The following is an 8,799-nucleotide window of genomic DNA, read 5'->3' as shown; positions in this document are numbered from 1 at the left end:
CTATATACACCTCATTAAAGTAACACTAATATTTTAAAAAATCCAGAACTTACTTTTGCTTTCACATCAAAACTATTCCTTTGGCCGCCATATTTTTTTACTAGGTAAATTACTAATTACGTAATACTAACCCACTTTTATTGTATTTCTCGGGCTATAAAAGAAATTTACATTTGCTTTTTAGGGCCATTAGAGGGCCCAAATATAGTAGGTATATGTATATAATTCACAATTAATCGAGGAAAAAATGACGGCCATAGGAATACTATATTGTAGAGCGAATCTCCTGTTTGCCTAGTGGTGGACCGACTCCCATTTTACGAATTACTGTTCATTATTTAATTGTACAACTCGTTTTTCATATTGTATCACTTTTTTGTAAAATAGAATATTACACAGTGATCATTAAAAACCTTCTTTTTTTTTTTTACATAATAGAGAGATATATTGACAATTACTTGCTTGGATGTATATTGATGTATATTTTTGAGATCTTAAGTATCAGTCGATAATATGCATTGAAAAACAAAATTTCTACAACTTATTAAACAATAAAATGTACAGAATACAAATTTAGATTAACAAGTAGAGATATTACTTAAAATTATTTTGTGACTGAGTTTCCTGTATAGCTACTAACTGTAGTAGTAACCACTAGAATTAAATTTAATTTAAATTTTGTGCATCGGACTTTTCGTTATTATCCCAAAAGTTATATTTTCTTCTAGTGATCAAATATTTTGGACATTATCGTTTACCTTTTAATTCCTCACCGTGGAAGAAAATTTATTTATTTAAATCAATTAAAGGCGAGGTTTCCGAGTAATTTATTGTAAACTTACTAAAACTAAAACATTAATTTAACAAATACTATAAATAATAGAATAAGAAAATATTGTACAATTAAATTGTGCTTTTTAGGGTTTGTAAATTAATATAATTGTAAATATGTATGTTAACTATTATATCATTCTTAATTATTTTTACTTCGTTCTTTTCTCTTTTTGTTTATTAATATTTTTTTTTATTGTTCAACTGATAAAAGTGAGAAAGTAACCTATAATTATTTTTTATAATGACTGTTTATATTTTTTTGTTTAAGTATCTCTGAGGCTCCTCAGCCCTCATCTATTGATTTCTCTGTATTATTCTAAAGGGACTCGTCCCAGAATAAATAAAATATTATTATTATTATTATTACATCTGAGGGGATAGGTGTCCAGGTTGATTTGGTCGAAGTATATAATAAATTATACATTAAACTATACTAAGCAAATGGTTAAAGCTTCAAACAAATGTGTAAAAATATTTTTGTTGTATTTTTAATTCCTACTTATAAAAAAAAAATAAAGATAGGACTATGAATAAGGGAAATGATGGGGTCCAAATATTTTCCATTTTAAGATCTAGTGTCAATTAATCCAATATCTCCTTTAATATACTTCTGTTTTTCCAAATACCCTATCTCATTAAATTATTCGCAGTATCCTTCCTCCATTGCAAGGGCGTAGTTAGAAAACATTAAAGGCTCTTGTGGGCGGCAGTGATGATAGTAATGAGCCGTTCATTACTATATTGGTTCGTTACTAAGGCGGCACTAAGGAAAATGGAGCCATTATTTTCAGTACATACTCCTCGGGGAGGAAGGGGATGGGAGGGGGTGTTTTCATTTGAATATTAACAGTTGCTGGCTTAGCAAGGACCCCCCCTCCCACTTCAGACCCTGAGCAGCAGCACAATTGCCACAACAGCCACTCTTAGCAATTCCAAACGGTCCCTGTCTCCTCAGCCACTTGACGAATCTGCCTCTTGAGGTTCTCTCGGGGACCTCCTTAAATAAACTGAATTGTCACAATGATCAACCATATACATCGACTTAAAACTTCTTAGAATAAATAAATTAAGGCTACCTCATTCGGCGAGAACTGTAGACTCTCATGAAGCTTCCATATGCTTGAGAAACATTATTAAACATGGTGATCAACATACTACAGAAACATCTATTATTTCACTGTAATTGCATGAATATTAAATATTATAAGCAAAGGTTTGGTTTTACTCAGTACTTAATTTATTAAAAATTAACTAAACATAAAATTGTTAATTTGTTAAAAATTGATAATAATTGTTAAAAAAAGATGATATTGGTCACCGTACATTACTGACTAATAACTTTTATTGATATTGTTTATTCAGGCAGGAGTATTATTTTGCCAACTGTTAATATATTTTATTATATCGCTAACTGAAAAAGAACGGATATCATTACATTTATTCTTGTTATATATTATAAAGTTTAGTAATCGAAATAATTTCTGAAAAAAAAAAATTATTTACTTGAATGGAGAAGATTTTTCGAAATCCTGAATGAAACTTATACAAGATTCCATTTTAAACTGAATTCATATCGCTTCTCTAAATCAAATTAAAGTTCTTTGAACAGTAAAACGCGTATTTAACGTTTGAATTTACAGTTTATTTGTCTCATGGAATATTGTTACTAGCACTGCTTATTGCGGGAGACGTCTAATGATTTTGAAGACGGACAGAACGGTCAAAAATATACTGAGTAAAGGCGCGCATAGTTTATTATTTTTCTTAAAGCATATTGACGCTGCTTCTGCAACTTGTCAAAGGAAAGAGTTTTCGAGACTAATTCCGCCTTAGCTGTAATTAAAAAAGTATTAACTATACTATAAAACTTTTGGAAACTGAAAGGGGCCTTACCTTCCCACCTCTCCCCTCCCTCCAAAACAGAAATTGAGTTTATTTTAACAGAAAAATGTGCAAAGGTCTACTTCAACATTTACGTGATTGTGCCAAACCAATTGCCAGTTTACTGGAGCAAGCTGAATGACAGTAATCATGTATTACACATGAAATCATAGGTTAGAAATATCTTCTTTTATGAGCATTATTTTAAAGAAATAAAAAACTTGAAATCATCAACTCATAAAACATATGTAGGGATGCTGAACACGCATTCAATATTTTATATCTACTGGTTTGATTGCATTGATTTAATTGCACTCGAACACAAATTAAATTGCTTCAAAAAACATTAATGTACTACTTTACAACTTTATTATGTTTTTACTTTTATTTATCTATATATGGAATATATACTAAGGGAGTATTGAGATCTTGCAAAATTTCGAATACGAATTTTTGACAGAAATTCGACGGGGTTTTGATTTTTGAGGTCCTCTGAGTCCGAAAAAAACTTTTCTAGCAAAATAATCCATGAAGGCTAGCAAAATAGTCAGCCTAAATCAAAAACGAAAAGTCCTATCAAACTGAAATAAGATATTATAAGGCGGGTAATATGCCTGGAATATGACTTTTTCGCTAAAATCGACTGACCGAAACTGCCAATTTATAAATTCGATTGTTATTTTTTCTCGAAAATGGCTCCATTTCCAGACTCTAAACTCGCCATGAAAATGAAGAATTGGGTGATTTTATATATCAGCTTAAATAACCTCCGTGAATTTCTTTAAAAAAATCTCAAGTACCTTGATTTTATATTTTTTTAAAACGTATAGATCTCATTGTTAGAATGATAAACAATAGATAAATACAAAATATAAAAGAATTTTGTAGAAAAAAATTAAGGAGAAAAATGGAAATATACACAGGCTCGAATCGGAAAAAACTCAGACCACAGGAAATTTCCAGATAGTTTATCTTTATGGCTTCGTTATTTTTTGCTAAGCTGTTTTATTCTTGGCCGTAAAATATTTAATATTTGTTATTTCCTCCTCAAGAGCCCTAAATATGCATTTTATTGCAGCAGAAAAATATGTTTTTTTCAAAATGTTCTCCCATTCTGGTGCTTCTGAAAAAATTACGATAACTAGAATACGAGTCTACAATTCTACTGAAAACGTTTCGACTATAAGTAGGGTGGTGAGTGTTTAACTATCGAGTTTGTACTAAATAAAATTTTCGAGACTGACTTATAAACTAAGAGCCTTCTCCTATTTTTTCTGCAAAATCATTTAAATTTGTACTACTCTTTTCCTCTTTATCGTTTCTAATTTTTATATTAACGTGAGATCGTCGGAGAACTAAGAGAAAAAATCAAACAAATACATTATATTTATATAATCATATTTGAAAAAGAAAAAGTTAAAAAAGATAAAGAAATACTTTGTTTTTTATTATCAAGCAATCTGTGTCCATCTCCTATATAATCATCATACTTTACTTCAATCAGAATTATTACTATCAAACTAAATTAAATCTTTATAATTAGATCATCTGCTATTGTTATTATTATTATTATCATATAATAATATATACTCGAATATATTAATAATATATGTTTTTTAATATGAGGTTCATCAGATCACATAATTTTACTCAATCTTTATGATTTTTACTTTCTTTTTTTTATTGTCTATCACATTCTCGGATAATAATACTCTTTTTTCTTTCAATAATATCATGTTTTCGAATAATTAAACGAACTTCAATATAATAAATGAATTAAGAAACAAAAATATATATGGTTGAAACATTGTTCTTTTCTAGTATGAGCATATCATTATAATATTAAATATCAAAATATACCGAGCTTTCCAAATGTACATTAACAGCCAGTTTCCAATATATATGTCTGAGACAGATTTTTTTAATAACAATCTACCTAAACTGTATTATTTTGAAATCGGGTATCATAATCGTATGATCAAACATCATTTATGCGAGTACTAACTGTAATTTAATAAACCAACAATTGGGTGTACAAAGGTAGTGAAATTGCTCAGGCACAGAACATACACAAATCTGATTAATTTTTGAACAGAAGTGATATGTCATTGTATGTTCGAGAATTTCACAATGCCTAGTGGTTCATACATGTGGTCGGAAAACCGGCCTACAAACTTTCCTATGTTCTATAGGAGTGAAGGTGACTTGTCAAAAAACTTTTGAATGCACACTGTGTATATATATATATCTTTATAAATTCTGTATATTATCAATAGTATAGATTCCTTCTATTTCTATCAAATAACCTATCCTATTAGTATTGAATAACTAATCAAAGTTATTCGTAAAGAAAAAAAAAACTTTGAAACTGCCGATTTTAAATAAAATTTTGAAGTTGCGACTTAGCAATATATTTTCCTTTCGCGAAATATCTGAAACCAACGTTGTCGTTTGTGCGATTTAGGAACTTATACCCTGTACCTTAAATTTGGAACAAAACTGGTTTTGAGACTTAGCGTTCTGATGATGACGCAATAAGCATTTGGTGACTATTTAAACATTCTTGGTCACTAGATTTACATCACAATGAAAAATTACTGTATAAACACTAAATGTAATTAATTGCATGATATATATACCTGCGTATATATAATTTAATAGGGTTCAGATCATAGGGATACCCAGCAAGGACAAGGGCAGCTTCCCCCCCCCCTAGAAATGAAAATAATTATTAATTTGAAAAAAATTAAATTATTTTTCTGGGAAATACTAATTGTAATGGCTAAAAAGCACAGCTACAATTATATGTAATTTATTTAAAAAAAATTTTTCATTCAACGTTTCCGTGCTGAAAAGCCGCAGCCTGATTGATTATGGCTTGCCACCCTCTAGTTTTAATTCTAGGTACGCCCCTGGTTCAGATGATTAAATAGTTCTCTTTAGTATTATTTTTATTTTTTAATGAAAATAAAACCACATTTTCTATTGCCCCTTGCTTTATAGTAGATAATAAAGCAAATATACTGTTATTTCATTGGAACCATTTAATTCGACGTCGGTTTTTATAGGTTTTTTTACGCTTTCTTTAAACATCAAAGGATCAAAAGATTATGAAACTCCCTGGATGATTTCGTATTATAATTTAAACATATATTTGTTAATAGTAGATAGGTTTTTGTTATTTGTGTTCTCTGTGAATGAAAGTACGAGTTTTTCTTCCGGCCAAAATTGCTTTAATTTAACTAAAAATAAATATTTTTTTCTCCTTTCATTTTCACCGTTAAGCTTTTATGAAGATTGTAATGACGAAAAAGCACAGCTACAATTATATGTAATTTATTTAAAATTTTGGTTTCATTCGCCATTTCCGTGCTGAAAAGCCGCAGCCTGATTGATTATGGCTTGCCACCCTCTAGTTTTAATTCTAGGTACGCCCTTGGTTCAGATGATTAAATGTTAGTGCAGTTCTCTTTAGTATTATTTTTATTTTTTAATGAAAATAAAACCACATTTTCTATTGCCCTTGGTTTATAGTAGATAATAAAGCAAAGATACTGTTATTTCATTGGAACCATTTAATTCGACGTCCGTTTTTATAGGTTTTTTAACGCTTTCTTTAAACATCAAGGGATCAAAAGATTATGAAACTCCCTGGATGATTTCGTATTATAATTTAAACATATATTTGTTAATAGTAGATAGGTTTTGTTATTTGTGTTCTCTGTGAATTGCCAAAATTGCTTTAATTTAACTTTTTTTTTTTTATTTATTTATTGATATTTACAACTGTATAAAAAATACATCAAGTAAATTTGATCATAATGACATAATGATATGATACAGGATGTAGAGAAACTACCCAGTAGTAGAACTCTAAAACAGTTTACAATATAAGGTCACGAGACCATCTTCTTCAGGCGCCTCGGAGGATTGCCAGGAATGGAAGAGGAAGCAAGGTTAGAAACTAATGTTTAAGGGTTTGGGTGGTTAGGGAGTTTATTATGGAAGGAATAATATCGGGTTCGGGCTTTAATTTAACTAAAAATAAATAATTTGTCCTTCTTTCATTTTCACCGTTAAGCTTTTATAATAAAATTGAAGATTTTTGAACTTCTATTTAAAAAAGGATAATTGAGAGGCTTACTATCAAAAGAGGTCAAATCCAAAATGGATTTTGTTTTAGTTAGGTCAGAAAATAAATGAGAGTAATGATTAAATAATTACCCTGACCGGAGGCTTGTAAGAGAAAGGGATTTCTTTGTCCAGGTTTGATAAGAAATGATCGGAGGATTTGATTAAGGTCCTCCAAATGAAATTTGAAAGGCAAAATAGTAATACTTTTACTCCTAAAGCTCCTCAAATTCTTTAAAGGATGATACGGCATATCTGAAAGCAAGATAAGGTTAAGTAAACTTTATCATAACTTTATCTTTATAGATATTCGACACATTGATTCGTTGTTAGTGCCGTTAATGTCTCTTCCCCTGTCCCTTAGGTTGATAACTACTGATATTAAAATCTACCCAAGATGTTGTTGAGTAAAGGATGTAGATCGGGTATCCTCCAACCTGCGATAGTGTTACGGAGGTTGTCGATGAGCGATGACAGCTTTGTAATTGTGTCCTGAGGTGTCGTATGGTCATTATCATATAGCTGCGATATGAGATTGTCATATGAGAGTTACATGAGTGTATTTAATTGACTGGAAGTGGTGAAGTTTCTTATTATATCTTATCTTCATTATTATATGGCAGCTCTAACACAGTGCTAACATATCTCAAGAGGTGTGGGATATACAGAGGTCAGTATAGCGCCCTCCCTATTTATATATAATTTTTTTTTTTTTTTTCTGAAATTTACCATTCTTCTGCGTATTTCTATTCCGTATCTATATTTTATTACTGAATATGTATAACTAAGCATAATTATATATATTTTAGAATTAATAATCAGTCATTTGAGAATAAAATCTACGGTGCGAGTCATAGTTGAACCAGGTGTATCAAGGAAATTAGTTTTCACGTGGGTAAGCTAAAGTAGTTTATGAATTTTGATAAAAATATGAACCAGACCACGTCGAAACAAATCTTTACTCCAACTTAGAACAAAATCAGACGACTATTGATAATTCGCCATCGATCCTGTGTATGGAATGACCTTAGGGGAGGGATTCTCCTTTAAGGTATATAGGCGAAAAAATACGGCCAAGAAGTATTCTCCCTCGTAAATGCTTAGTAAATATTATTAGAAAAAGAAAGAACAATCAGAAACAACACCCTTAAACTTTCTTTACTTTCTGCTATTTCTACAATCCTTTTTTTTTTTTTTCTAAACCTCCGTAAAGTTGACATTATTCCCTCCACTCACTGTTCTCTAATCGCTTTATAGAATAAAAATATTATAAATATGCTATATTCACACCAATAAATAAATATTCTATTTATAATAACAGGACATATTATTCTGTTAACACAAACTATAAATATCTTTTATAAAAAAGCATAAATTTGGATACACAATAACATCAATTTGTAAATTTATTATAAATGACCCTAGTGGTCATTTACAAGATCGACATAAAATATGATGTCATTGATGCTTGTAGTAATATATTTCTTTAACCTCCTAGTTAAAAGAAATTTAGCGTCAGTTACTACTTCACTCTGCCCGCCCTAGTTCTCGACTCTAGGCAGGCCATTGCAGTCCTTGATGACTTCTCATCAGCGTAGCCCGGATCAGCCTCTTGATCTCAGGGGTATCTTGTTATTGTCCAACCCAACTGTAGTCCTAACCTCAGATATCTCCGTATTTTGAGGACCTCAATTCTTCTTATTCCACTGTGACCTCTTTTGTTATTTCCTATTAGAAGTAATGGTAAAAAAATTATTATAATCATACTCATTCGTCGATGACATGGTTTATTAATGAAAACATCGATTTCTGTTAACCTACCCACTCACGTCTCAAATTCACTATATTATATTATTATAATTATTTATAGTGTATATAAATAAATAAAGTGTATATAATATATTATTATAATCATTTTTAATTAATTTTCTTATTGTATTCGTTATTTAAAAG

General features: G+C 30.0%; 1 protein-coding gene across 3 annotated transcripts in view; it reads left to right on the top strand.

The window, feature by feature from the left end:
* The window catches only part of LOC106683743 (N-deacetylase and N-sulfotransferase sfl), a gene marked incomplete at its 3' end in the record, with an annotated part of 703,925 nt that overhangs the window by 637,231 nt on the left and 57,895 nt on the right, over window positions 1-8,799 (top strand).

The sequence above is a fragment of the Halyomorpha halys genome, unplaced genomic scaffold (assembly GCF_000696795.3).
Source record: "Halyomorpha halys isolate HHAL.00 unplaced genomic scaffold, Hhal_1.1 Scaffold511.1, whole genome shotgun sequence".
NCBI lineage: Eukaryota > Metazoa > Arthropoda > Insecta > Hemiptera > Pentatomidae > Halyomorpha > Halyomorpha halys.
This window is presented reverse-complemented; position numbering and strand designations above follow the sequence as displayed.